This window comes from Equus asinus, chromosome 10, assembly GCF_041296235.1.
Source record: "Equus asinus isolate D_3611 breed Donkey chromosome 10, EquAss-T2T_v2, whole genome shotgun sequence".
Classification (NCBI taxonomy): domain Eukaryota; kingdom Metazoa; phylum Chordata; class Mammalia; order Perissodactyla; family Equidae; genus Equus; species Equus asinus.
In genome coordinates this window covers 94,278,287-94,305,060 of record NC_091799.1, presented here as the reverse complement: position 1 = coordinate 94,305,060, position 26,774 = coordinate 94,278,287, and the positions used below count along the sequence as shown (strand labels likewise).

The 26,774-nt window shown below is 39.1% G+C and overlaps 1 long non-coding RNA gene and 1 pseudogene across 1 annotated transcript in view; both read left to right on the top strand.

Moving 5' to 3' along the window:
* Nucleotides 1-26,434, top strand: part of LOC106828671 (uncharacterized) — a 158,437-nt gene extending 132,003 nt beyond the window's left edge. The window contains exons 3-4 of the long non-coding RNA XR_011506529.1: nt 25,801-25,905; nt 26,169-26,434. This is a non-coding gene — a long non-coding RNA (uncharacterized lncRNA). The remainder of the gene's footprint in view (nt 1-25,800; nt 25,906-26,168) is intronic.
* Nucleotides 13,071-14,900, top strand: LOC106828667 (E3 ubiquitin-protein ligase RNF167 pseudogene; annotated as a pseudogene).
* Nucleotides 26,435-26,774: the final 340 nt, after the last annotated feature.

The window sequence follows — 26,774 nt, the reverse complement described above, 5'->3', positions numbered from 1 at the left end:
AGGCAAAGCGTTCCATAAAAGTATGTTGGTCAATATTCTCTTCTAAAAAGTGGTATTTTGATCAGGTACATTAGTAAGTCTAAGACTTTTAACTAAGCTTCCTGAAGCAAGTGGCCGATATTCCAATATAGGAGTTACAAGACAAGTGTAATAAAGGACACACTGAAAACATACAGGCTGTTCCAGAACATTTCTGTTACCCGTGATAACAAGCCAAGAATAATCACCAATTCCTTGGTAGGAACTTGAGTCTGATATATGTAGGCATTATATTCCATTACCACAATTATTATGCCTAATGAGTTCAATACTGTTTTCATGATAGGGTATGGGTTCAATCTTCCCATCTAAATTATTTGCCACATTCTTGATGTTCTGTGGATATTGTTTGTAAAGACACCTGATGGGGTATAAACTATGATTAGTAGAGTCAATATTTTCATGCCTAGAATGGGCTTCAGGTAGGTAGGCAGCAGACCTTGGAGAATCTTGTCTTAAAGGTGTTCATTTCTGTATGGCTATCCTGCATCGAGTTTTGTTAGAAGAGAGGAGGAGTTGGAATCAGGTGAGAAAGTGAGAACTGACTCTGTTGGAGGGGAAACTCTCAAGTAGGAATAAATTTTTGTTATACTAAAGAATGTGGAAAGTTAATATTTGATTTCAGAAGATGTTGGTAATTGAGAAGTCAAACGTGGTGATGGTGGTAGTGATAATGAGTAGGTGTCTACACAGCAGAAAATTCAAAAGGCTTTTCCTGTAGGAAGTCAGGCGTGTCAGTAGACTATGGACCCAACAAATGAGCTGATTGGGAATTTAGAAATCTCAATAAAAATGACTCACTCATTTGAACAACTTTTTGTCTGCAGTTCTTTCCCCCTAGATACCTGTCAGGGAGGCATTAAATTAGAGAGTTATTAAGGTGCTTGTACTTATAGACTTGGAAACTTGATTTTGTCAGGCAATTGAGAATCATCGATCTCCATGGCTCAGTTTGTATTAACTGAGCTCGAGGCTGATATATGGATGTAGAATGCAGATTTACCCATTTGTAGTGATGGCTGTAACTGCCATGGGAACCAGAGAACCCAAGACCTCAGCACCAATATGTCTCTCCCTTTAGGTTGGCTGTGAGGGAAGCCAAATTCCAATGAGAATACTGGCCAGTGAGGCATCAGAACATAGAGCATTAGTTTGATGAACTGCAATGTTTCTCAGCAATAAGCTAAATTAGCCTGTTGTTTCCACCACCACAATAAGACTATAGTATTGACAATGGACTACAGTATTCTGTGTCTGCTGGCTAGGTCCATTGCTTATTCAAAATGTTTGATGCTCACATGTACTTTCTGACTCTCCTTTTACAGCTTCCATAACTCACCTAGCCCACTTTGGAGCAACATATTCTTTCTTTAAACTTGTTAATGAACTCCATCAGATCTCAATCAGATTCTTTAGGTTTAGGCCCTTAATGTGACCTGGTAAAATGTGATGACTTTTTAGAAATAATCCTATTTTCTTCTTTTCCACCTTCATCAATGAATACTTGATTATAGCTTGTGGAAAATAAGGAGACAAATCCCAGTCATTCATTGTGGTGGGGGTGCAGTGGCATTATTGAAGAGTTTGGTTAGTAGTGACAAGATCTTCAAGAAGGAAATTGCAAGTGAGGAGAGGTTTCTAGTCACAGAAGAAACCACCCTGACTTTGGAGTGGGAAAATTTAGGAAGAAGATCACTTGTGTTGATTTAGTTGAGATGGTTGTGCGGTGCTCACCTACTGGTGCAAAGAGCTTACCTCAATACACATTAGTGCTTAAATCCAGGGCCGTGGACAAGCATGAATGCAGATGAGTGATGGGTCTGCTCTGGTCAGCCCAAGGTGGTGTAAGCTAGACCTAGTGCAAACTAAAGACATGGGTGCCTAAGGCTTGGAGAAAAGGCCAGGCAGAGGGAACAGGTTTGTTAATTCTTTCTGGAAAACCCAGTCCTATCTTGATTGATGAAACCAGCAGAGAAGGTGAAATTTTCACTTTGCTTCTTATTGTTTAGTCTATCCTTCTTTCTACTAGAAAGGAAGAAAACTGGAGCATGGAAACCTTTTTATTATAAAGGTTTAACTAAAATCTTAACTAGCAGCCATGCTCATATTTTTCTTTTCCATTTTTAGTGTCATATTCTGACAGCATTAGGACAAAAATTAACTTATTTAGCAAATGCTATACCCTCCCCCAAAACAAAATCAAAAATAAAAACTCTTAATAGGAGGTGTGTCACGGGTTTCTGATAGATTTTGTTAACAAATTCAACCTTTGTCCTACAATAACATTTAACGACTGCCTTGTAAATTAAAACCAAGGCATTATTAAACTCTTAGCCAGAGAAGAAATAAAATAGTTGTTTATTGACAAGGTTTTGTCTTCTATCCAAGATAGAGAAGAAAAAAATTACAATGATATAAGCTGCACCGGTGCATAAGCCCTTTGACAGTGCTATGTTGCATACTATGTGACTTCAGGAACTGAATTTTGCAACTATACGAGAATGGGATATTTGAAAATAGTTCTGTTCTGATTATTAAGCAAATGTGAATCAAATCATTTAATTCCATTTTAGTGGCATTAAAATGATTTTAAGCCCTTTGTTTTCTCCAGTCCATCTTTCTGCTCCTATGTTCATATTTATAGTACATATTGTTTCTCAAGGAGGTCTGTTAGAAAAGTAAGAGATGGTGGTGGAATTACCTTGATAAGGGACAACACAGTGACATTTATGGTATGTTAGAGTCCTCCTGTAATATGTGTCTGGGCTCAAGCTGTGGATCTAGTTTGAATATATTCATTTTAGAACAAGATCTCTCAGCTAAATAAACGAGTGGTCATCCATGTGCTTCAGGAGTGGACTTCCTTATGTTACACAGCACTCTAGTATGCTGTTGGATTGTTTGATGTTGTTTATTTTGATAAACTTTCCTTAAATTTGAAAAGTATAGGTACAGTCAGATCTACTACAACATGGTATATGTATTCTTAAAAATCACTCTGTGATGAAAAAATCACACTATTAAAGACAGGGTTTTTGGAGAAAATGGGGATTAGGGGTATAATACTCAAAAACTTTGTCACTGACACAGGAAAAGACAGAAACCTAATAAAACAGGTAGCACAATCTTTTACATGTTAAAGGGTTAAGAAAAATTTTAATACTATAATAAACATGGCATTTTAACCTGAATTTGCTTGTAAAATTGGTACAGTTTGTGAGTCATTGTGAAGTGGTGGAAGGTCAGTTATTTTGGAGTCATCAGAATGTTGTAACACCACATGTGGTCCCTAGCACATGAGTGAACTCAGGTAGCTGGTAGATGCCCAGTGTTTGTATGTTTGTATATTCCTACTTGGCTCAGTTTAGTTGAGTTGTATTTTCTGCATTCACCTGGTGTTTCTCGCAGATGAAACCATAAGCAACTGCGAAATTCAAATTCTTCCCTAACATATCATTGTGGTGGAACAAAATTTGCATTTCAAACAAGTATTCAAAACAGGAATGGACTGTATCTTCTTCTAAGTCACTGTTGCCACTGTTGTCATCATTATTTCTCAAGAACTTTCATGAATTGACTTCATAACAATTTTTTCGGCAGAATTTTTATCTTTCAGAATAATGTTTTATTAAAATAGAATTTAACAACAAGTCTGAGAAATAATTTTTGTCTTTCAGAATAATGTTAAAGTGTATTCTCCTTATTATAGAATAATGAATTCATAAGAATGATCTTTCGGCCATATGAAGGTTTTGTTTTTAGCTTGCAGATTCTCTTCCTGAAAGTGGGGCTCCTCCTGTTATTTCTCCCAGTTCTAGGCACACAAAAGGGGCCTAGTTCATGTGGGTTGGCTTGACTCAACTCAGAGGAAGTGGAGAGAACCAGCCAAGTAAGGTTGATTGACCAGCAGCTCTTGCTCATCAGTATCTTCAGAAAAAAACTGAGAGTTACCTTTTACAAAATCCTTTTTAAAAATCAATGTTGATTTATTTCAATTACTTCTCGTGAAGTGTATCTGTGTTCCCATGGGAATCACGGAGAGGCATCTATGTGTGAGGAAGGTAGATAGAATTTGAGGAGAAAACACATTCTATGCATTCAAAAAAGATGCCTATTATTCAATCTTCACCTGCATTTGGCAAGCAGGTTTCTTTTTTCTGCAGCAGTGAAACCATGCATCTCTCTAGAGCGAGGATCACTGATAAGATGCCCACTCCATTTGTGGTCTGCAAGTGCTTCTTGACCCTTTTAAGAGTTCAATATTCAATTCTCAGACCACAATTGAAATATCTGTGAAATTGATTGAATTATCTTCTTATAAAAGTATATACAACATGAATGAATCTCTTAGAATCTTAATGCCAAACAGAACCTGGATCTTTTAGTCCATTTTCTTTCTACCCATGTCTAATTTCTTATTTAAGAAAAATTAGTAGAGAAACTAATAAAAAATGAGTCCCTTAAGAACAGTAATAAATCTGCACTACTTTTTTCCCTAGAAATTAAAATTATAGAGGTGGGCATATAATGATTTGTAGACTACTTGATGGTTTTCTGCAAAGTCAGACCAGGGAGGAGAGAGTAGGAAATTGGGAGTGGTGAAGGCCATGAAGAGTGACCTCAGAGTGTTTGTTGACTTAAATCACATGAATATGACTTTTCTTGTGGCTGTGGTTACCAGAAGACCTTAATTGGAATACAGAAGTTCAAGAATACAACTAAGTCAGTTCAACACCCATCTCCAAAAGGTCCTATTAAATTTAGCTTGAGATTCACCAAAAAAGAGAAAATATCCAAGTCATGGGTATTGTACACAGTCTATTTCACTACTGAAAATATAAACTGAAAAAACTAATTTTATGCATAATTTAGTTGCTATTAAATTTACCTTTAATGACTGATAATGACATTAGGAAAAAGAAACATTACACAATGCTGTAATCTCACATTCTCTAAATAAGCCCTTCAGTTAAAAAATAAATACATCTTGGAGTTGGCCCTGTGGCATAGCAGTTAAGTGCACACGTTCCGCTTCAGTGGCCCAGGGTTCACCAGTTTGGATCCCGGGTGTGGACATGGCACCGCTTGGCAAGCCATGCTGTGGTAGGCGTCCCACATATAAAGTAGAGGAAGATGGGCATGGATGTTGGCTCAGGGTCAGCCTTCCTCAGCAAAAAGAGAAGGATTGGCAGCAAATGTTAGCTCAGGGCTAATCTTCCTCAAAAAAAAAATTAATAAATAAATACTTATACTATTATGTAAAAATAAAAAAATACAATATTATGGAAAGATGAATAATAAGCTGTGACTTATTTATCTATATGTAAAGGAAAACAAATTGAAAGCATCCAACTTACAATCAAACATTTGACTCCATGAAATTTTATGCTTTTTTCTTGAAAGGGCCAAAGGGCATAAAACATGAGTAAAATTCAATCTATAAGAATAGATCCTGTTCTTGTATTAAGTAGCATAGCCATCAAATAAAGGCAAACACATAAAATGTATTGCATGCATGCGCCAAAATGTGAAGCGAGATGGCAAACAATGGTCCATGACATGTCCAGCCAAAATTGATACAACAATCTCTCTTACTCAGGGTTGGCATTACAGGCCCATTACTTAAACTTGTATTGGAAAGTAGACAGGAAGAAGCTGAACTCAGGAGCTGTCAGGGGCTGTGGTCTTGCTGCATGCAGACAGCCAATTTGCAGTAAGGGAGAAAGAGGCTAATACACAGAGTGATGCAGAAATAAGGGACAAGTATAACCCCATGCTGTGCAAGCCCATGGACTCCTACCCACACCCCAGTTCTACTCCAGCTTTGTTGTTTTATCTGTTCCATCAATTCCATGCATCCATATATTTCTATTTTTGCTTAAGCTGCTTAGGTTTCTGCCAGTAGCAACCCTACTACTGTAAACACCTGTTTATCCCACACTTAGGGCTTTCTGTGGCTCCGCAGTCTCCCCAAACACTAAAATGTTCTTTCAGCACACTTTTGAGAGATTCAGCTGATGCTGGTTACATCTCCATATAAAGTGGAATCACTAAGTGATAGAAAACATGGCCTACTTGAGTGGCAGAAAATGAAATTGCTATGTAAGAGACAAAAATGGATACTGACTAGCTCCTCCTGAGTCCAAGGAGAATGAACTCCTTCTCAGGTAAGAAGCAGCTTCCCCTGACACCACTCATCATGGGGGCTTTTTAATGAAAAAGTAGTATGGAGCACATGACTGGGCTAGTCTAGTTAGGCAAGATTCAGGCAAGAGGAAGCTACATTGCCCTGCCTGAAAACAGAAGACAGTTTTTCAATTGGATGAAAGTCAGAGTAAGTCTACAGCGTTTAACAGCACGTCTGCATGCAGAGTTACTACTTATGTGAATGTGCGCATGTGCAGACAAAGAGCCACCTTATTCCCACAAAGAGGATTCTTGGTTTCTGAGTAACTGACACTTCTGGTTAACAGAAACTTTGTCTCATATTCAGAGTAGGAAAGTTAAGCTCCTTTCACTAGTTTTGACATTTTCGTTAGATGCACAAGTCAAACTTTTTTAGGTAAAGCTTGTTCATTTTGGCTCAGGGCTGTCTTGGACATTCAGGCTTAACTTTGCAGACCATCACTTCTAGGATCCATCTTGTTACTTCCTGAAAATTGTCTCTGCTCATATTTATTATCCATTTTATTGACTTTGAGCTCTTAAATTCAAGTTAGGAGCCAACTTGTTATCATTTAAATCTTCTAGTTCTAGATTGAGATGAAGCAAGGTGAACATTCGTGTGGGGGCGTGGGCACACATTTTAGCCTATTGGGTTTGAATTCTATTTGGTTCCTTCAAGGAGGTTTTTGACGTATGACCTGAATACATGAATTTTGTTGAGTATCTATTCATTTTTTTCTAGGTTAATTCAAGATTTAAGATCTTAGAGTGTACAAGCCACATTGTCTCTAAATTATGGGCAATCAACTACTATTGTTTTAGAAACCATACGTGAGATACAACATAAAAAAAAAGAGCAGAACAAAGGAGCCTGAAGGTTTACGCTGACAACTCCTAGTCAAAGAAGGAAGTAGAAGGATTTTTCTTTTTTGGTAGTTCTAAAGCACAGTGACTGAGTTGGGAATAATGTTATACAGAGGAAGTAATATCATGCCATTTATTAAGAAGTGATCTGCAATGTTCTATATCTCCACTTCTTTCTTTACTGAAAAACAAATTACTTTGAGTTGCAACCTGTTAAGTTGGTTATTATTTGTAAACATCAGCTGATTTGCTTCTGCTTTGGTATTAGAATTTCAGGTTTATAACTTTCATGAATTTAAGGAACTTAAATTTTAAACTAGAGAAACGGTACATAGCCCCGGGGATGGTTCCTCATAACAGTAAGTAACATTTACTTAGGTTTTGCAGATTAGAGTAAGTTTTTGACTGTGGAGAAATACGTTTTTCCCCTATGATGGGTTATTCCTAAAGGTGAATCTATGTTTTAACTTAATCCTTCCATGCACTTTCATCTTGTGAATAATGCCATTTTAATGAATTTTACATTGGTTCCAAAATTCCTGAGCTAACTAATACATTCCTATATATTCCAAACCTCGGAGGTTTCAGTGCCAAGCTTTTAAATCCAACTTAATAATAGTAAAAAATGCTATTCTAAGTTTTTTTGTGATGACTTCTAAACTTTAGTTTACAAATGGAGGGAAGTCAATCTGTGGAATCAGTGCTATGTCATAGGCATTATGGTTAACACCCAGACCATGGAAGAAGGGAGACAGAGGTAAAAGTAGAAAGAAGACAGATACATAAAGACAAGATACATAAAATCAGGCCGCCCTTTTGAGAAACACACAGAAAACAAACTTTTTAAGGTACAAAGGTCACAAATTTCATGGTTGATTTTAGGACAAGTTGATGTTTCTTGCTTCTATTTTAAATCTGAGTTAAGGTTGCACAGAGGTCAAAAAGAATTAAGCTTAGCAGCAAGGGTAGTTTTATATTTCTTTTAATGATTAAAAACTACTTTTAATACACAAAAGTAAACTTTTAAAACTAGATTTTATTGAATTCGGAAACCTGATCTTCAGAAGTATACTGTCTGCATAGATCACATTAACAGAAACACAATCTAGTTATAAAAATTAATTAAAAGAAATTAAATTGATATTATTAAAAATGACAGAGGGGAACTCATTTGTAAACTGCATTAGCATCTTAAAATCTTCTTCTCTGCTCTTCTCCCTACCAATATTTCCCATATCCTGTGGCTGCTCAGAAATCATTCTTCTCATCCCTCCCTCTCCAGTCCCAAAACAAACTCCCATCTCCATCCCAATCTCCAATTCCAATCTGAAGCCAATAAATAGCAACAGATACTTGTTGAACATCCACAACTTGTTCAATAACCTCATGAATGGTGAGGATACACTGGTGGATAAAACAGAAAAGCAGTTTCAGTTTCATGACGCTTTGCCATTCATTCTAGTGGAGGGATAGACAACAAAAAAGAAAAATAAGTAAAATATGTAACATGTCAGACTGTTGTAAATGATAAGAACCAAATGCACTGGTAACAAGTCTATAAGGTCTGTTGGAGAGGGTGTTGGCCAGTGAAGTTCTCACTAAGAAGGGGATTTTTAATAAAAATTTCAGAGAAGTGAAGAAGCAAGTCATGCAAATATACAAGGGAAGAGCGTTCCAGGCTGACGGAACATCAAAACACCTGTGTGTAGAGTAATTCTGGCTTGTTCAAGGATGGGAAAGGAGGCCTGTGTGGCTAAAGGAGAGAGCAGAAGGGGAAGGTTCATGAGGGAAGGGGTCATAGAATGTCTGTGACTTTATATGTAATTGAAATACTTCTCCCTGTATTCTGCATGAGATAGAGCCCATTGGCTATTTCTGATTAAAAGAGTGACACTAACTTATGTTTTAACAGGCTCTGAGTTGAAAATAGAAGTAGCAGAGTAAAGGGAGGCAAGAGGGGATGCAAAAAACTCAATCAGGAGACTTTTACAATAATTAAGGAGAGAGACAATAGTGTCTGGGACCAGGTGATGGTAATGAGAGTGATATGTGGCAGCAGGAGCCTGAGTCTGAGCAGTAGTTATTAATTTGGGAGAATACAGGTGCCATGGGACTGGCTGAAATCCCTGAGGGAGTGAATGCAAATAGCACAGGGAATAGATACAAAGGCTGAGCTTTGGGCATCCAACATTTAGACATGGGGTGAGGAAGAGGAATGCAAAGGAGACAAGAAAGATCAGTCAGAGAGACAGGGAGAAAAGAAGGTGAAGGTACAGATCAGGAGGCCGAGGGATGAAAGTGTTTCCAGGAAACGGTGTGATTAGCTGGGCTAATGCTTCCCATAGGTCAAGTCTGACGAGGAGTGAAAAATAGTCATTGGGTCTAGCGGTATGGAGACCATAAGTGACCTTGAGAAGAGCAGTTTCAGTGGAGTGATGGAGACAAATCATGACTGGAGAAAGTTTACTAGAAAGGGCAAAATTGAAGAAAGTGAGTTGTAGAAGGCCCTTTGCAAGGAGTTTTTCTATAAAGGGAAGAAGAGAAAGAGAGAAACAGCTAGAAAGGAAAGGAGAGTCAAAAGAGACTTTTTGTTTTCTCTCTCTCTCTCTATCAATTTATCTCTCTATTTCTCCATGTGTCTATCTAATCTATCATCTATCTATTCATTTATTCATTCATATTTATTTAATCCTGAGAGAAATGTTCATAGGCTAACAGAATGGATGGAGTAAAGAGGGGGAAATGATGACTCTGAAGAGAGAGAGAGAACTGCTAGAGCGAGGACTTTGAGGGGCACGAAGGGATGGGATCTAGTGCATAGGAGCTGGACAGGCCTTGGCTGGGAACATTGGAATGACAAGGTCAGGATTCTGGAAGCTGCTTTAGCTTCTTCTATTTCCTTTTTCTCCTTCTCTCCAACGGCTCCACCACCTAAATGTAAATTATCCCTTACAAGCTGGAAAATGAAGAATCTTACCCAAAAGAATCAAGTGGGGAAGGAAAGGGTGATGACTAGGCCACGGAAAGCCATAAAGAGAAGTGGTAAAGCATCGGGCAGTCGGGAGGTTGGAATACTGCACAATTAATATGTATTCTTTTTTAACTCAAAAATCATTTATATTTGCAAACTGGAGTGACTGATTGATGATTATATTTCAATAAAATAATTTTGTGTCTGCCTGCAGCTTGGACAATGAGTTGAAAATTGAGAAAAATCTATATAATCACCAATTGTTTAGATAACACAATGCCCATCAACAACTTCACTCTTTTCCACTGCTGAATTGACTGATTGTTTTCCTCCACTGGAAGGACACAATATGGATCTGAAGGCTTGTGCTGGATCCCAGATACCATATCAAGGGGCCCTATTGTTCTACATTCAACATTTTCTTTTGTTTAAGGTTTTCTGGGAAGACCATTACTACACAGAATAGGGGAGAAGGGAGGAGAACTTTGGGTTCTTTGGGAAAGTTAAAGATGGCGTTAGGAGGCTTCTGAAGTTGTGGAGATCCTTAAACATACGTCAACTCATATGAAGAACAGCAAGCAAAGGCAAATAGTTTTGAGAGTCTTTATAAGCTAAACATTCTGGATTGAGAAAATTATCAGTCATCCATGATAACTGATGAGAATTTGATCTGGAATATCTAATCACCAAATGAAGATAGCTTAACAAGTTAAGCTAATGAATTTGTATTTGATTTAAGAGAGAATTATTTTAAAATTATCTATTCATACATATATAGTTATAACACACATATTTACTTTTTACATAATATATTTTATCTCCATTACACACACACACACATACCAATAATAGTTGGTCATATTATAGTCTCTTGATGAGGTGATTAGGTTTTGGTAAAAAGTTTTCCTCCAACTTTATTTCTAGGACAGAATCCCTGTCCTATAGACAAGAGAGTTCGAACACACCACCTCACTCTCCTGAACTTGGAGACTGTTTCAGGGCCCTCCATTTGAATGGGCCCCTCCAAGGCCCTGTTCTTGATTTTGAAAATACAGTTGTCTTTTTAATTGAAGAAGATTTCCGAATTGATAAACTCCAGGACTAAAAAACCTTCAGGCCCATCCCTATCTCTGACCACTTTAAGCACAAAAGCATTCAGTCTAGTCTGATAATTGCACAATTCTAGTGTAGTCTGGTAGAATATAAAACTCAAGACTCATTAAATATTCTCTCCTCCCCTAGGCCAGGTTGAAATCAGGCTTTGAAGGTTTCCAAGAGGGCAGTGCTGGCTTCTCTTGTCTTTGCTCCCCTCCTGCTCTGGTTAGCTTCTGTTCGTGACCTCTCTAAGCCTGGTCTCGACAAGGAAGAGCCACAGGTGGCTGGTGCACTAGCAGTCTGGTGTGGGTGCCTACTGGCACAGCAAAAATCCCAAACTGATCCCTTTTCTCTTATAGGGTGCTTTGGTGGGTTTCTTGGCAATGGTTTCCCCTAAATCTTCTCAACTACTGACCTGATGAGGACGATGTCTTTCTGGGACTGGCTTCCTGTGACTCCTCCTCTGCCTTTAGGTTCCAGTATCCACCCCTCCATTTTGGTGTCCCTTTGCCCTTTCAGGGAGAGCCCTCTGGAGGATACTTTTTAAGGGCTGTCCCATAGCAAGGTCCACCTTTGGACTCTGAGAAACTTCTCTGGGTGTGAAAATGCAGTGACCCAATGCATCCCCCAGCCTTTTCCCTGGGCTTCAAATTTCACAAGTCTCTGTCATTTCCCTTGGCTTGAGGTTAAGGGAAAGCACCACCTCTGCTTCCCCATGGGTGGGGGTGTGTGGGTCAATATAGCTCATTGACAACTCACTCTAAAGAAATTGTCTCAGTCTTTCACTCTTTTTAGGCTGGCAGGACCAATTTGGGACTCCTCCACACCTCTGAAAATCCTGAAGGAATAGTTTAGACCAGCATCTGTCCTCAAGTACTAGGTGTACTTGGGGCTTATTGTTTTGAGTTTCACTTCAGAGGGATTATGTTGAAGCAGGAAGAGTGGCATTTAATAACCTGTTACACTCTCAAATTGGAAAATGCAGGAAAGTGGAGAAGAAACAAGTCTGGAAGAATATTTTGGCAAATGGAACCAAAGTGGCAAAATGGCAAGAAAATCCTGTAATGTGAGACACTGGCCACCCAAGTCTGGAGGGACGACCTGGGGCAGCGGGCTGAGAATAAAACCTTTCCATTTCTGACTTGGCAGATCAGGCACGTCTTATTTAAAGTGCTCTATAATTTCCTTTGCTAATCTAGGTTTTGACCTTTAGCTGTAACAAAGAGAAAGAGGGTAGCTGTATGGAAATGTAAAATCTAAGAACCAACGGATACTTTTTCATGTTATAAAACGGCCCACAAGAAGAAGAATCTACCTCAGTTTTCCACAATTTTATATCCTGGTTATTTCTTTGGTCATGTGGATCCAGTTATACAACAAAACCTCCAGGCCTCTACAGCAGTCTAGAAAAATTTACCATCGAAACACTAGGCAAGTTAACTTCGTCTAACCTAAGTTGGTTCATATGAAGAAACAAGATTTTACCATCTCTCCATGTTGTTTGAAATGGAAATAGAAATGTATTGATTGTACTGAATCACAGGGATAAAATGATTAAAGTGTTAAATTCTTTGAAAATAGATGATCCTTGGTTATTTACAAATAATGGTGGCATTTATTTGTGAATTATCTCAGATTTCAGATACCTTTTTGGAAGGTAGGATCACAAAGGACTCACACTCATATATACTGATGTGCATTCTTAATTTAGATTCATCTGCCATGAAACTTACATTAAAATTAGTAATCGGCTAGAAATTTCCCAGCTTGGCCTGCCTGGACACAAGATGGAGTGAACCCTGTTAACCAGAGTTGGAGCTCTCGCGATAGATTCAGTGCAAGTTCAGCTGGTTGGAGGGAAGCGTGGTGAGCACTCTCGCGAGACTTGAAGGTACTGCAGCTGCTGCGGTGCCCAGAGGGCGCGGAAGATGATCGGAAGTCCTTCATCTTCAGCGTCCAGGGCTTAAAGCGGCCTTTCTTTACCAGTAACGCTTTTCCAGGAGATAGGAAGATGGCTCACCTCGCTGGACAGCCCACCTCCTTGAATTCCCGCACCCTTCTGGAAGTTTTTGTGTCACCTGTGCTTGTCTCTGTCCTCTTTCCCGTTTTATCCCTATACCAGAAAAGGATCCATTTAGTGTCTCACATCCAGCTCCACTAAACGGGTTGGAGTGGAGATTTCTTCCCTGCACCCGCACGTAGCTAGGAAGTGGGACCTGGGGTGGTTGGTACCCTGGGACCCTGAAGGAGGGGCGGAGAGGGCACAGAACTCCGCTTCCGCTCCTGCTGCGAGGACACGACCTCCTCAGCCTCTCCTCTCCAGCTGCCGTGCACCTGGGGCCTTCCCGCTTCCTGTGGTTGCAGCCCCTGGGCTGTGGGGAGCGGCCCCTAACTGAGGGCGCTTTGGAGCTGTTTTGGACCACAGTGCCTGCATGGACTTTGCCGACCTCCCAACTCTCTTTGAGGCTGCCTTGAGACAGGAGGGCCGTCAGGGCTTCCTTGTGGAGGCTCACCCAGCCAATGCCAGCAGCCCCATTGCCCCACCACTCCCAGCCTCCGTCAACGGGTCAGTCTTTGTTGCGCTGTTTCGAAGATTCGACTCCAACTTTGCCCTCAAGGTCCTATAGGCTCAGAAGCCTGGGTATGATGCAGCTGTGGTATACAGTGTGAATTCTCGTGAACTTCCGAGCATGGGGTGGACTCAGGAGGAAATTCAGCAGCAGATTTGCATCTCATCTGTGTTTATCAGGGAAAGGAGCACCAAGCGCCTGCGTGCCATTTTGGTCTACCAGAAGGGGGCTCAGGTGCTTCTGGTCCCAGACAATAGCTTCCTCTTGGGCTGTTGCCTCATCCTTTTTACAGGGATTGTGGGACTGCTAATTTTGGCCATGGGACCAATGGCGCTAGCTCATTGTATCTGGTCCCAGAAGCAGCTCCAGCAGAATCAATTGACCAAAGAGCAACTGAAACAGCTTCCTACACATGACTATCAGAAGGGAGACCAGTATGACATCTGTCTGTGCCATCTACCTGGGCAAATATGAGGATGGGGACAAGCTGTGGGTACTTCTCTCAGCTCATGCCTATCACAGCCGCTGTGTGGACCCCTAGCTCACTCAGACCCAGAAGACCTGCCCCATCTGCAAGGAGCCTCTTCACTGGGGTCCTGGGGTGGAGGAGTGGGAGGGAGAAACTCAGGGGCAAGGGGGTGATGAGGAAGGGGAGCCAAGGGACCACCTGCCTCAGAACAGACTGCACTTCTGGGTCTGGCCCCACACTTCCCACATCCTTTGGCTCCCTGGCCCCAGTCCCCTTTGTTCTTCCTGGATCTTCAACAGATCCCTCAGCCTCTCCTTCCTCCTCTTTCTCTTCAGCTGCCATCCTGGTCTAACACTCCCCTTCCTTCCTACCTCTGACTGTCTATTTGTGCAGCTCCTCTTCCTTCCTCTATTCTTCTATGTTGAGTCTTCTGTGTGAGAGGATGTCTCCACCTCAGGTTCCTCTCGTAGCCAACTCCATCATTTTGAGGAGGTTGGGGGTGCAAAGGAACTGGGTCTTCACTTACTTGGTTAATAAGATTGTTTCTGTGGACAAAAACAAAAAGAAATCATTCAGATACATGTGAAAACCATAGGTGAAAGCTGTCAAAAATAATTTGAAAGAGCATATTTTTATAATTTGTGTCAAAAATGACAAAAAATAAGTAGAACATTATTTTAAGTTACTCAGAGTGTCAAATTTACTTTGGGATATTAACATTTCACATTTGGCCTCATAATGCAATTTCTCATATCTGTAAAAATTTCGGTGCATTTCCTTTAACCATTTTTGATGGTGGTGAATATAAATTAAGTAATCTACACTTATCTACATGTTTAATTGTCATCAGTTAATGCCTAAAGAGTTCAAAACCTCTGAAATATCTGCATAGTCATGCAAATAATAACTTGGTTGTAGGTCAGTTGTCCTCTGCTTTTTCTGTGTGTTAAGTGGCTTGTAAATACAACAGATTTAATTGCTTTATATCATTTGGTCCTTTAGGATTCTAATATGGCTAATTAGGGTAGAATTTTAAGAGAATGCTTTTTAGCTGTGTCTTTTTATCTCTTGGAAGTAAAAACCCATTTAAATGAAGGAAACATGCAACATGAAATGCTTTTCACCTGAGAGTGGTAATTGTATTTTCTGTGTCTGGAGCTGCCTATGTGTAATTGTATGAGACGTGGGTTAGCTAGTAGGAGATCATTAAATATGCCCTTCTTTTTAGAAATTAAGGTCATTTTCACTCTTTAATGATTGTTAATGGAAGCTAAGCTAGTTCTCACTTATTTGGCCAATTTAAACTCACCTCAAACTTTCAGAAGCTGCATTGATAATACAAATGACTAAGTATGCTCAGTGTGGCTCTGTTATTTGGATTAGAATGTTCTATTTCATGTGAACCTCTTACAACACACTGGAAGATTTCTATCTTGGAAAACAGAATCAGGAGTGATAAGAAAATCTATTATTTAAGCAAATATATATATTTTATTTCTCTAAGGATGCATTGAAAATCACAGTTTTAGAGCTGAGATTGTCCTATAAGGCAATGGTCAATACGTCTGCACTTGATTATCTGTTCTAGTCACTGATGTTATGCACCAGTTTTTTGATTTTGATGTTTCGCATAATATGCATCCTTTGGCATGAGGTTGTATTGAAATTTATGCATTGATAAGCATTACACAATATCAGTGGCTGCAGTACGTTGGGGTCCCCAAGAAATAGACCCTAAGGTGGAGTTTTGTGTGCATAAATTGATGGAGCAGTTAGGGAAGCAGAACTAGGCGGAGATAAAAGTTCAAGGTCAGTGTGGTTGCAGTGGCAGCCTCAGCAGATCCTCCAGAGAGCAGTGGCACTGGCATGGCCCTTCAGAGCTGTCTCAAATCAAAGAGGGCTGGATCCATGTGCCACTGACCCGATCAGTCATATCTTTCAGGCTGTCACAGGGAAGAGGAGTGATTTGGGGCTAGGTAGCTTTGTTCAGACAAGGACAATTCCTGGAGAGAGACTCAGCTGAGACCCTTTGGCTACCAATGCCCTCTGTAGCTGGAGGAATGAATGGTCAGTCCTGAAGAGGGTGGGTTTGGGGAGACCGCTGCAGCAGCTACTATAAGGATTTACTAAGGGTGGATGAGTCCAAAGAATAACAAGAGTGAGAAACTTCACTAGCTCACTTTGTGCAGGGATCTTTTCAGTTTTAATATAATACTCTGAAGTTAGTACCAAATGTGAACAATATACAGAATGTGCCTAATTAATATTTCTATGAGCTTCCTCTAATGTGAGTTAATACCAAGAGAGTGGCCTTTGTTAAGCTGAGCCAGTGATGAGATGAAAATAGAAAATAAAGACTGCTAAATGTTTGCAACAGGATTTTCCCCAGATCCCAGGCTAGAAAGGGGCAATTGTTCAGTGTTTCATGTATTCATTACAAGTATCCACTGAGCTTCTATAATGTTCCAGGCACTGCAAGGACTGGTGACACAGAGAAGAAAGATTCCATCCCCAATTCTCTAATCTTCAGGAGAAAACAGACAAGTATACAGTCATTACATAGCATGGCAAATAGTAAGAGAGGGGATAACTGATCTAGAAAGAGTAATCCACTGGCATGCTGGAGTGGCTCATACTGGCTCAAGAGGTGAAATTTTCAGAAACTTTGCCACATTGTTGCTAAACATGGGCTTTATTAAAAATAAAATTATATAAAATAACCATTAAATAGGTTATATTAAAAATAAAGTTAATACATACTCAAAACTCATAACTTACTGATTATATTACTATCATTTATGCTCTTGAGGTTCTCTATGTCTATTAGGTCTGTCTGGTGAAAATAGCATATAACGGTGTGCTACTGAGCATATCTTCCCATCTCTGTGCTCAGTGACATTACACTGGAGCTTGAAATTGGTCATGATGGGAATATTTACACCACAGAAATTGACAAATGCTTCTTCCCTCACCTCACTCCATAACGATTTGATGTATTGCTTTGTTGATTATCTAGACTTAAGAAAGTAATGGAGAAAATTTTAATAATGCAGATAAAACTTAAATATATGTCATATCTATAGCCATTACATTATGAATAGCACAAAAAATTGAGGAAATAGTCTTCCAGTATTTGAAAACTATTATCTGCCTGGGCAAAGAAGTCCTCACATCACTGATGAATCAGTGAAGTTGTCACATCTTTATTTTTCCCCTTTTGTCTTAATCATTAAAATACATGGAAATACCAACTAATATTTATTTCAGAACTATATTAGTTTGTCACCAATATGAATCTCTTTGAATTGGGAAATAATCAAGCATTTATTCATTGTCTAATTTTATGAAATCATGGTTGAATTGCAACCATAGTTTGGCTATGAATTCAAGAGTTCAGCAAAAATCAGGCTAAGTATTCTGTGAGAATAAGTTGGCTATGTGATATTCACAATAAAGAGTATTGTATATTTTATTGTTTTTGTAAGTTGTGTACTAAACACGCCTTTGCATCAGTAAAAATTATAATAAAATTATATACATATATACATCCATGCATTTTTTTCCCCCACAAGAGCAGATTGTTAAACCTTTTCCAGCACACCACTGAATAAAGCAGAGCTAATAGAGAAATTTGCATAGTGACTGTGTGAGCACAATTGGAAAGGATGGAATGAGGGGACGAGGAAGAAGAAAAGGGAGAATGAGCCGAGATCATCAGTAGAATTCAAGTTCCTCCTCTTTCTCTCTGACTGTGTTCTGCTTTGCAGCAGATCATGAGGAAGATAAAATTCACAGGCTCTCCTTCATTATTCCTTTAGTATTGTTGATCACAAATGCACGATTATTGTTCAGACTAGATGAAGGTATTCAAGTACAGCACTTCAAATAGTCTATCCTATTTCTGCTACAACCACATTTCTGTGACACCCATTAAGCACTGTTGAAATTGTCTGCTTTTCCTCATACGATTCTTCTCAGCAGCCTGGCTTTGTGTGGATTCTCTCTTGAAAGCTCCCTATGCTAGAACTATTTCTTGAGTTATTTGGCGTAACCTCAACTTCCCCTTCACCATTGGAAAGCGCTATCCATCCATTATCCAAAAATGGCAGGGCTATGTCCCCTCGGTCCTGGTTTCCATTTTGGACATGATGGAGCTCATCACCTTCCAGACACTATCATGGAATATTTTTCTCAACACACCACAGGAGAGCATTTCTTCAAGTAAGATTCTGCTCCCAATCCCCCTCAGATCATTTTTCCTAGCTCCCAGATATCGAGTCTGTCCCCTCCACACTTATTTTGCTATTTTCCTCATATGGATATACTTTATTTAATCTTTGTAGAATTCATAAGATTGATCATTAGACAAATCAGAAATATCTTTGTATTTAAATTTAAAAATTCACGGGTTTTTTCAGTCAAAACCATTTTTAGAATTCTTTAGATCCTTCTAAAAAGTGATGTGTAAAAATAGTTTTTAAAAGACAATGCAGAATTATTATGGCTTAATTTGTTTTTCTTTAGAAAATACTTTTTTTTTCTTTAAAAAGTTCATTGTATAGCACATCCCTAGACTGTAAATTTTTTAGGGGAAGAAATAATGAATTTTATCTCATTGTCCAGAGGTACTAGCCCAGTGACCACCACATACCTGAATGAACACATAAATTAATATTTTTAAATCACTACTTTAAAACTTGATTATATAATTGAAGTTGTAAACATTTTTTTTTTCTCCTGAGTATGTCCTGTGTCAAGTCAATGTGGATTGAAATCAGTGGAATGTTTTTGAAGATGTATTGATGCTAGCAGGACACTGCAAGTTCCACTGTCTCCGCTCTTATCTCAGATGGCCATTCTAACTCCACACGTTTTAAAAAATCTCTTCACCCATTCATCCATCTATCCATCCATCCTTCCACTCAACTAATCAACCAGTCATTCATTCTGTAAATGTTAAGTTGTATATTGGTTATATAATGGTATTCAAGGTAGCTGTGGCCCTGCCTTTATGTGGAGAAGAGAGTATTAAGTCCATCACATAAAATGAGATAAATACTGTGATAGAAAAATTTATATCTCCAATATTTCTTAGAGTACAGGTCTTGAAGTGGAAAAAGAAGGATCTAGAAAAGCATGAGGGAGGAAATGAAAATTATGCTCCGATTTCAAGGGTGTATGAGTTTGACCAAGAAATGAGGAGAGGTAAAGATACAGGGGAAGAGAATGTGACATCTTCTAGGAACAAAAAGAATTGCAGTATTTCTAGGACCTGGATTATGAAGCAGACAGTAAGGAGTGGTGAGGCTGCCATGAGTCAGGGCTAGAACTCGAAAGGCTCAATAAACTGGTTAGAGAATTTGAAGTTCTCATCATGACTGAAGTGTAGAGAATGGATTACTAGGGGGATGGGGGAAAGACTAGGGCCTGGGAAGCCAGTTAGAAAATGGTGCAGTAACCCAGGAGAGAGAGGATGGTCCCCTGATCTCAAGGAGTGGCTGTGGGATAGGAAAAAACAATGGTATCATTCAAGTAAACTCTTAGTTACAAGAGGCTAGGAGAACATGAAAAGATCCAAATGAATAAATTTTTACAATCAGAAAACATAGGTCAAACATCTGTCTCTATGTAGGTCAGTTGTATCATCATCATAAAGGTGATAATTTTTCATAGTTTATTTTTGAGGGCTATTGTTTAGTTTTTCCTTTTAACAACAGCGATTAACTTTTGTTACAGTTGAAGAGGTAGAAGAAACAAAGCAGGAAATTTAAATAGAGTAGATATTTTTCTGGTATCTTGTAAGTGTGTTATTTAATTTGGGAGAAAAATCAAAACAAGATGCCAGATTGTGCTTAATATACATGCCCTCAAGCCTATGAACATAATGTGGTTGGACAGACTACGTGCAGGGTCAGGGTCTCCTGTGGTCTCTTTCGAAGGGAATGAAGACTGTGGGAGGGCACTTCAAGTCTTAAGCTTCTGTCCTCTTGATTGAAAAAGGCATTAAGGCATTTGGGACATTAATTTTGGAAGAAGATAAATACATTAAATAATTGTTGCATGAAGACATGATCCTATTGGTTTATAAAAGCCCATTCGAAATTTTAGACATCGTAGATGTATTCCTATCCTATTTATTTCAGTACTACATAGATATGATGTGTAAAGCTGTCCATTAGTAAATGCGATCTTTATTTAACATTTGACCATAATTAGCGATTATTTGTGGCTGATTTGTTCTTGTTATCACTTTAGGTTACTGTTTTGTGAATTTCAAATTGCCTGTTTTTTAAAGATAATTTTATTTACTTAAAGATGAAGAGGAACTTTGATTGTCTGAGATTGCCTGCAGTGCCCTTAATAGTCAAAGAGATGGTTTACTTTGCCTAGAAAAGGAAATGTGACCCTAGGATTACACCCTTGAGAGATGATACTTCAATTCAAATTGGGATTCACAGAGTAATTGCAGCCTGTGGTAATGCATCTTCAACATCTTAAAATAGCTCTTAGATGGGTAGAGCTTTCCCCTAGAGGAACAGCAGTGTTCACTAGGAGATGTCTTTTGTCTCTTTCAAACCACCAGAGCAGCCTTTGAACAATGCATGAAGAAACACAATATTTGATATTTCCTTGAGTGATTTAAAAATTCACTGAGAACAAATATATTCACATCTGTTTTGGATGGTACAACAAATAAAAAATAAAGCAAATAAATAAAATAATATCTGGAAAGACTCCATATTTGGGTAATTTTATGCTTCTAACAGTAAGTATAAAATTTGGACTTCTTGGAGCTCTTTCGTAGTGTACAAGCAAGTAACTAAACAAAATCTTCATGTAATGGGCCATTAAACCCATTTCATCTGTATTCTTCACAGAAAAACATGTGAAGAATGCAAATATGTTACTGTTTTTTTCTTTCTCCTATAGGCAAAAAGTGACTGACAGAAAATAGTGAGATATTTCTTTATTCTTAATTGCTCAAATCGAGCCAATGGTTTTCTTAAATATTCAATGAAGTGGGCTATTTGGCTATTATTTTCTTGGTCAGAATTTGGACGGGAAATAACAAGTCTGATTTTTTTTTTAAAAAAAGCCCCATTAAGAGTTCTCTATTCACACAGAGGGTTGGAAAGCACAAAAAAATGTCAAGATGGAGTGGAACGTGGCTTGCAAGAGATTGAACCATGCCTAAAAGATAAGAAGCTATGGAGGATGATGCAGAAGGTGTGCACAGGTTCCTTTTTCATGTCCAGAACTGATGAAGGCAAACTGGTCCTAGGGACGCCTGTTGGGAGGGGAGGACGTAGGTAGAGATGAGAGAGCATGGCTGTCAAAAGGATTATGAAAGTCCCAAACCCAGAAGAAAAGACAAAAGCCAAGTCAGAAAAGTAAGTGAAAAGGCTGAGTCCAGAGAGAAAGGATTTTATGTCAAATTAGAAGAACAAGAAAGTAAATGATAGGCAAATAGCAAGGTTGGGTGATCAAGGAGATTGGGACAATATGAGGAGGAACAAAGTGTGCTGTAGGTTGCTCCCATCAGTTTCGGAACTAAATCTATAAATGCGGAGAGGCAGCTAGGTGATTAATTTAGAAATTTTTAAATACAGTGGTAGCTGCTTAAAGGAAATCCATTGGGTCCCACAGAGCACAGGCAGGGACTTGGCATCGAATAAAACATCAGGGGCTTCAGCTGCCCAGAGTCTGTGGGAGTAGAACTGAGAGTAGTGCGAGTGAGCCAATGTCAACAGTCAGCACAGCTCCAGAAGCAAGACAGAAGGCAGATTCATTCAAACACTACGCAAAGAGCACTAATGATGGGGTTGGTACAATGCATGGGTTACAAAGATATATCAGGGTTGATTTCTTTTTCTCAGGAATCTGAAAATTTGGTAGGGATACCACCAGCAGCCACTCCCCTTCCAGAACCAAACAAACAGAGACTCTTTACAATGCTGCTGTTATATATATCTTTACATTTATTTTGCTTTGTGACAGGTGGGCTTCAACCCCCAGCTGACCTGGCCTGTAGGCTTGCATGTGGCATGGCTCGTGATATCTCTGAGAGAAGCGATTACTGAATGGATAGGAAATAGACTGCGACGTTTTCTTGACATCCATCCTAATTTATCTCCTAGGCATGTAGGCATCAAATGCTGAGCAGCACAGTAGTTCTGGAGCCCTCTCCTTAGCCACACCAAGCCCTAAGCCCAAGATGAAACTGCAGGAAAGGTCTTTAGTGTGGTATTGATGGAAGAAATGGGGTTTGGTTTGCTAAAAGCAGTATCAGCAGTCATTGCAACCATATTATGAAGTCTAGGAAAGTCTTGGCAACTCTAACAGATGAGTTTAACTCCCCAGGAAATAAGACCAAACAGCCGTATCAACAGCCCACTGCAACCACTGTCAATCTTCAGTTGTCACAGTAAGCATTTGCAGCTATTTTCCCTCTGCTGCTGAGAATGGATGTATCTTACTTTTCCAAAATTGACCTAGTGGGTCTATTTTTAGTACTCAAATACTTGAATGTGCTTTCTAAATCTTATCTGCTTGACTGCAATACTGGGATGCATAGGGCAGAGTCTATAGTAAGGGTCAGGAAACCACATGCCTTGGGCCAAATCAGGTCATTGTCCATCTTTGTTAATGAAGTTTTATTGGAACACAGCCACACTCATTCATTTAAATGTTGTCCATAGCTTCTTTCCTGCTACAACAGCGACGTTCAACAGTTATGTTTGGTTCACAGTCAAAACTATTTACTATGTGGCCCTTCAAGAAAAAGTTTACGTACTCCTAATCCACAGCTAGTATATTGCCCAGTGGTTAAGAATGCCTGGGTTCAAATCACCCCTTATCCATTTTCTAGCTTTGTGAACTTGGGCAATTTATCTAAGTCTGCTCTTCAGGTTTCTTGTCTGCAATATGGGGTATTAATAGCTACTACTTCATAAGCTTAATATGAGGATTAGATTAATTAAATCACGAAGAGCGCTCATAATGGTACCTATGGTCCTGAAAGTACTCAATAAATATTAGCTACATTATCATTAACCAACACGGTGCATTTTTTCATTTAAAAAAATTTATTCAGTATCTACAAAGTACTGGACAGTGAGTCTAGGCATTGGAGATGAATTAGGGACCGCTCCTTCCCTTGAGGGGTTTATGGTATAGTGGAAGAGATAGACATATAAATCACTAATTGTGAAATGATAAGTAGACATATGTTCAATGTCAGTGGAAGTATGAAGGAAGGTCAGTTGAGTGATGAGATTTGGCCTGAATCTTGGAACTGTAATGGATTTTTGTAAATGAAGATCCTGTGTAGAATGGCAGGAAGAGACTATGCAATATTAGGGCAGTGGGAGGGTGTGGAGTAAGGTAAGAAAACATAAGATGTTCTTTAGATCCATGTGGAAAAGTGGCAGAAGGAGAAAATGGAAATGTAGGAAATGGGAAAAAAAAAAAAGAGTTTTAATGTAGGGCAAAGAAAAATTGCATTTTGGAGCGGACTTGGTGTGAAGGGTGGACTGGAGAACATTGAAACCAAAACCAGTGCAGAGAAGCTGGTCTCTTGGGGGTTGTCTATTGATGAGACATGGAAAATAGAATTGAATCACAAAGGGTGTCTTATTCGTCTTTGTGTTCTGCACGCCTGACATTGTATGTATTCCTTAAAGGAAGCTTCAAGTTGCTCACCATTGACACTGACAGTGAAAATTACAGGAATTATTTCTACTTTTTGAAGAAATTGATTTAAAAAGAAGGATGCATATAGTTTGAGGAGCCCTTCCTGCCTCTGATATGAATTCAGGCAGTTGTCTTTGAGCTGGCGCCTCTGCAATAGTTTTAGGTCTCTGTGAGCGCCTTGGAAGCCTAAGTCTGGCAGTCAAGAGGCCTGTGTTATTGTTTAGATGTTTTTTCCTAACTCTGTGCCTTTAGGTACCTCACCCAATCTCTTTTTGCTTGAGCAACTTGTTCATAACTGTATCCTGAGATCAAATATATATGTATATAGTTCCAGAGCTGGCAAATTTTCAGCTGAATAGGCAAGTCTCACATGGCTCTTTAAGACTAAATCTGGAGTTAGTGGTCCTCTTTCAACTTCAGTGTTCCAATCTTGTTCTTTCATATTCTCCATTTCTGCCTCTCTTTCTCCTTGCCTTCTCCTCCTCCCTTGTCTTCCTTTCTCTTTCTCTCTCTCTCTCTCTCTGTACCCCCCAACCCAGGAAAAAAGCAGACATCTTGAAACCATGGGAAATCATTAGAAGAAGCAGTCTAACTATTCTTTTTTCCTGAAGGGATGTAATATGAAAGTCAGGAAAAATGTGTTATTTTGTTATTGGGCTAAATTTGACTTTTGGTAGAATACACATAAGAATTGTCACAGAGATTGAAGGAGTGCACACGTTTCCTATAAAATGGAGGGTGTCATGCTTTTAGTTAACTGTAAGGGTTACCCATCTGCTAATATCAAGGATGAGTGATGGGAGAAACTCAGGCTCTATGGGATATTTCTTCCTGTGGATCTTAACTGTCCTTGGGGGATACTATTCCCAAGGAGAAACACACACCCAAGATAGAACCTTGTGTACAGCAAGTAGGTGGGAGAGATAAAGGGGCACGAAGTGAAGTAAATACATTCCAAAGAGAAATTTTATCGTTTTGCTGAGGGCAAAGATGGTATCAGTTACTTTAGTCATAAAGCAATCTGGGTTAATGATTACAACCAGAAGAGAAAAAATGTATTGTTCACTATTAACTATGACCTAGTTGAGGTTGGTTTGTTTGGCATTTGGTTACACATAGAGTTAGCCCAAGACAATATATTAAGTGAATCAAGGAGGCCTATAAAATATGTGGCTTACCCTGTTTAATATGTTGGATTCTCAGGAGTTTAAGGGAGATGGGTGCCATAAGTCAGATTCTCCCAGGGATAGCTAATAACCATGCTGTGATTTCAGAGTACAGCAATTTATTACTGAAATCAAAACATTAAAAATATACAGTCAGCCCCCTAATGTTTTTGAGAAATGAATTCCTTTTCTCTTTTTATTAGCAACTTTTTTTGCTTAAGAGAATAAAAATATTTCCATTTTTACGTGAAAATAGGAATAATGAGGGCATGTTAAATCTACTGGTGAATAAGAGAAACTGGGGCACAAACTTAAAAAGGCAGTGTCACATTTTTAGTAATAAATAATGACAACTAGTTTTTACACTCCAGCTTCCCCACAGCTCTGAGCACTGTGACTTTATGTTGTGGTATATTAAAAGTGTGGACATTCTAGATTTTTCTAGGCATCAACACTATGAAGTCACTTATGAAGATCATGAGAGAGTTGTTAAAGCAGATGGAAGAAGAAAGAATAAAGAAAGTGCAAGGAAAAATGACATCTGTTTCTTGGAAGATTTTCCAGGGAAATCTTTCTGTGGGTAGTGGTCCATCCATTTCAGGCTTTATTGTTAGGGTCCCTGTCTCTTTCTCTCACCAAGCTATCAGCAATTATTGTAGGCTCTATCTTTAAAACAGATATCAGATTTGACAGCGTCTATCTTCTTAGCTCTATTACTTTTCACATGAGTAATTACAATAGCTTCTTATTTTCTGCCTGTTTCCACAGTTGGCCTGCTGCATCACTTCAAATAATAGCCAGGTCCTGAATTGAAGATCAGATCGTAACAGTTTCCTGACTGAAACTCCTCAATACCTCCCAATCACTCTTAAGGTAAAATTCCAACTCCTTTCTTTGATTCATGAGACCTCTGTTAGGTAGACTTCTAAAATGTCTCTCAATGATCCCTGCCTCCTAGTATTCATGCTGTTAAGCAATTTCCTCCCCTAGTATGTAGGCTAGACCCAGTCATTTGCTCTGACGAATAGAATAAAATAAAGCGATGGGACCTGACCTCTAAGATTAGAATACAAAAGACTATGACTTCCATCTTACTAGCAGACTCTTTACTTCTTGGTTTGCTCACTTTGATGAAGCAAGCTGCCATGCTGGAGAGACCCACAAGACAAGGAATGAAGGGTAGCCTTTGGCCATCAACTGCTGAGAAGCTGAAGCCCAGCTCAACAGCCCACAAGAAACTGAATCTTGGCAACAACCATATGAATGAACTTGGAAGTGGATCCTTCTTGAGTTGAGACTTCAGATGACCCCAGCTCTGGCCAACACCTTGACTGCCGCCTATGAGAGACTCTGAAGTAGAGGATCCAGTCCAACTACATCCAGATTTATGACCTACAGCAACTGGGAGATAATAATAAATATTGTTTCAATCTATTGAGTCTTGGGGTAATTTGTTACATAACAATGGATAACTAATACGTGACCTTATAGGATGTGGTCCTTGGCTATTTCTCAGATGTCACCTCACTCTCCTCTTGCTCACTTTTCTCTAGCAACTCTACCCTTATTTATTCTTCTTGGATACATCAAGCTTATTCCAACTCAGTGGACTTTATGCTTGCTGTTTCCTGTCTTCGGAGTGCTCTTGACCCAGACCTCCACATGGCTTGTTCTTTCACATTTTCAGGGCTTGTTTCACCCATCACCTTTGCAGAGAAGCTCTCTCTGGGCTCTCTCTGTGG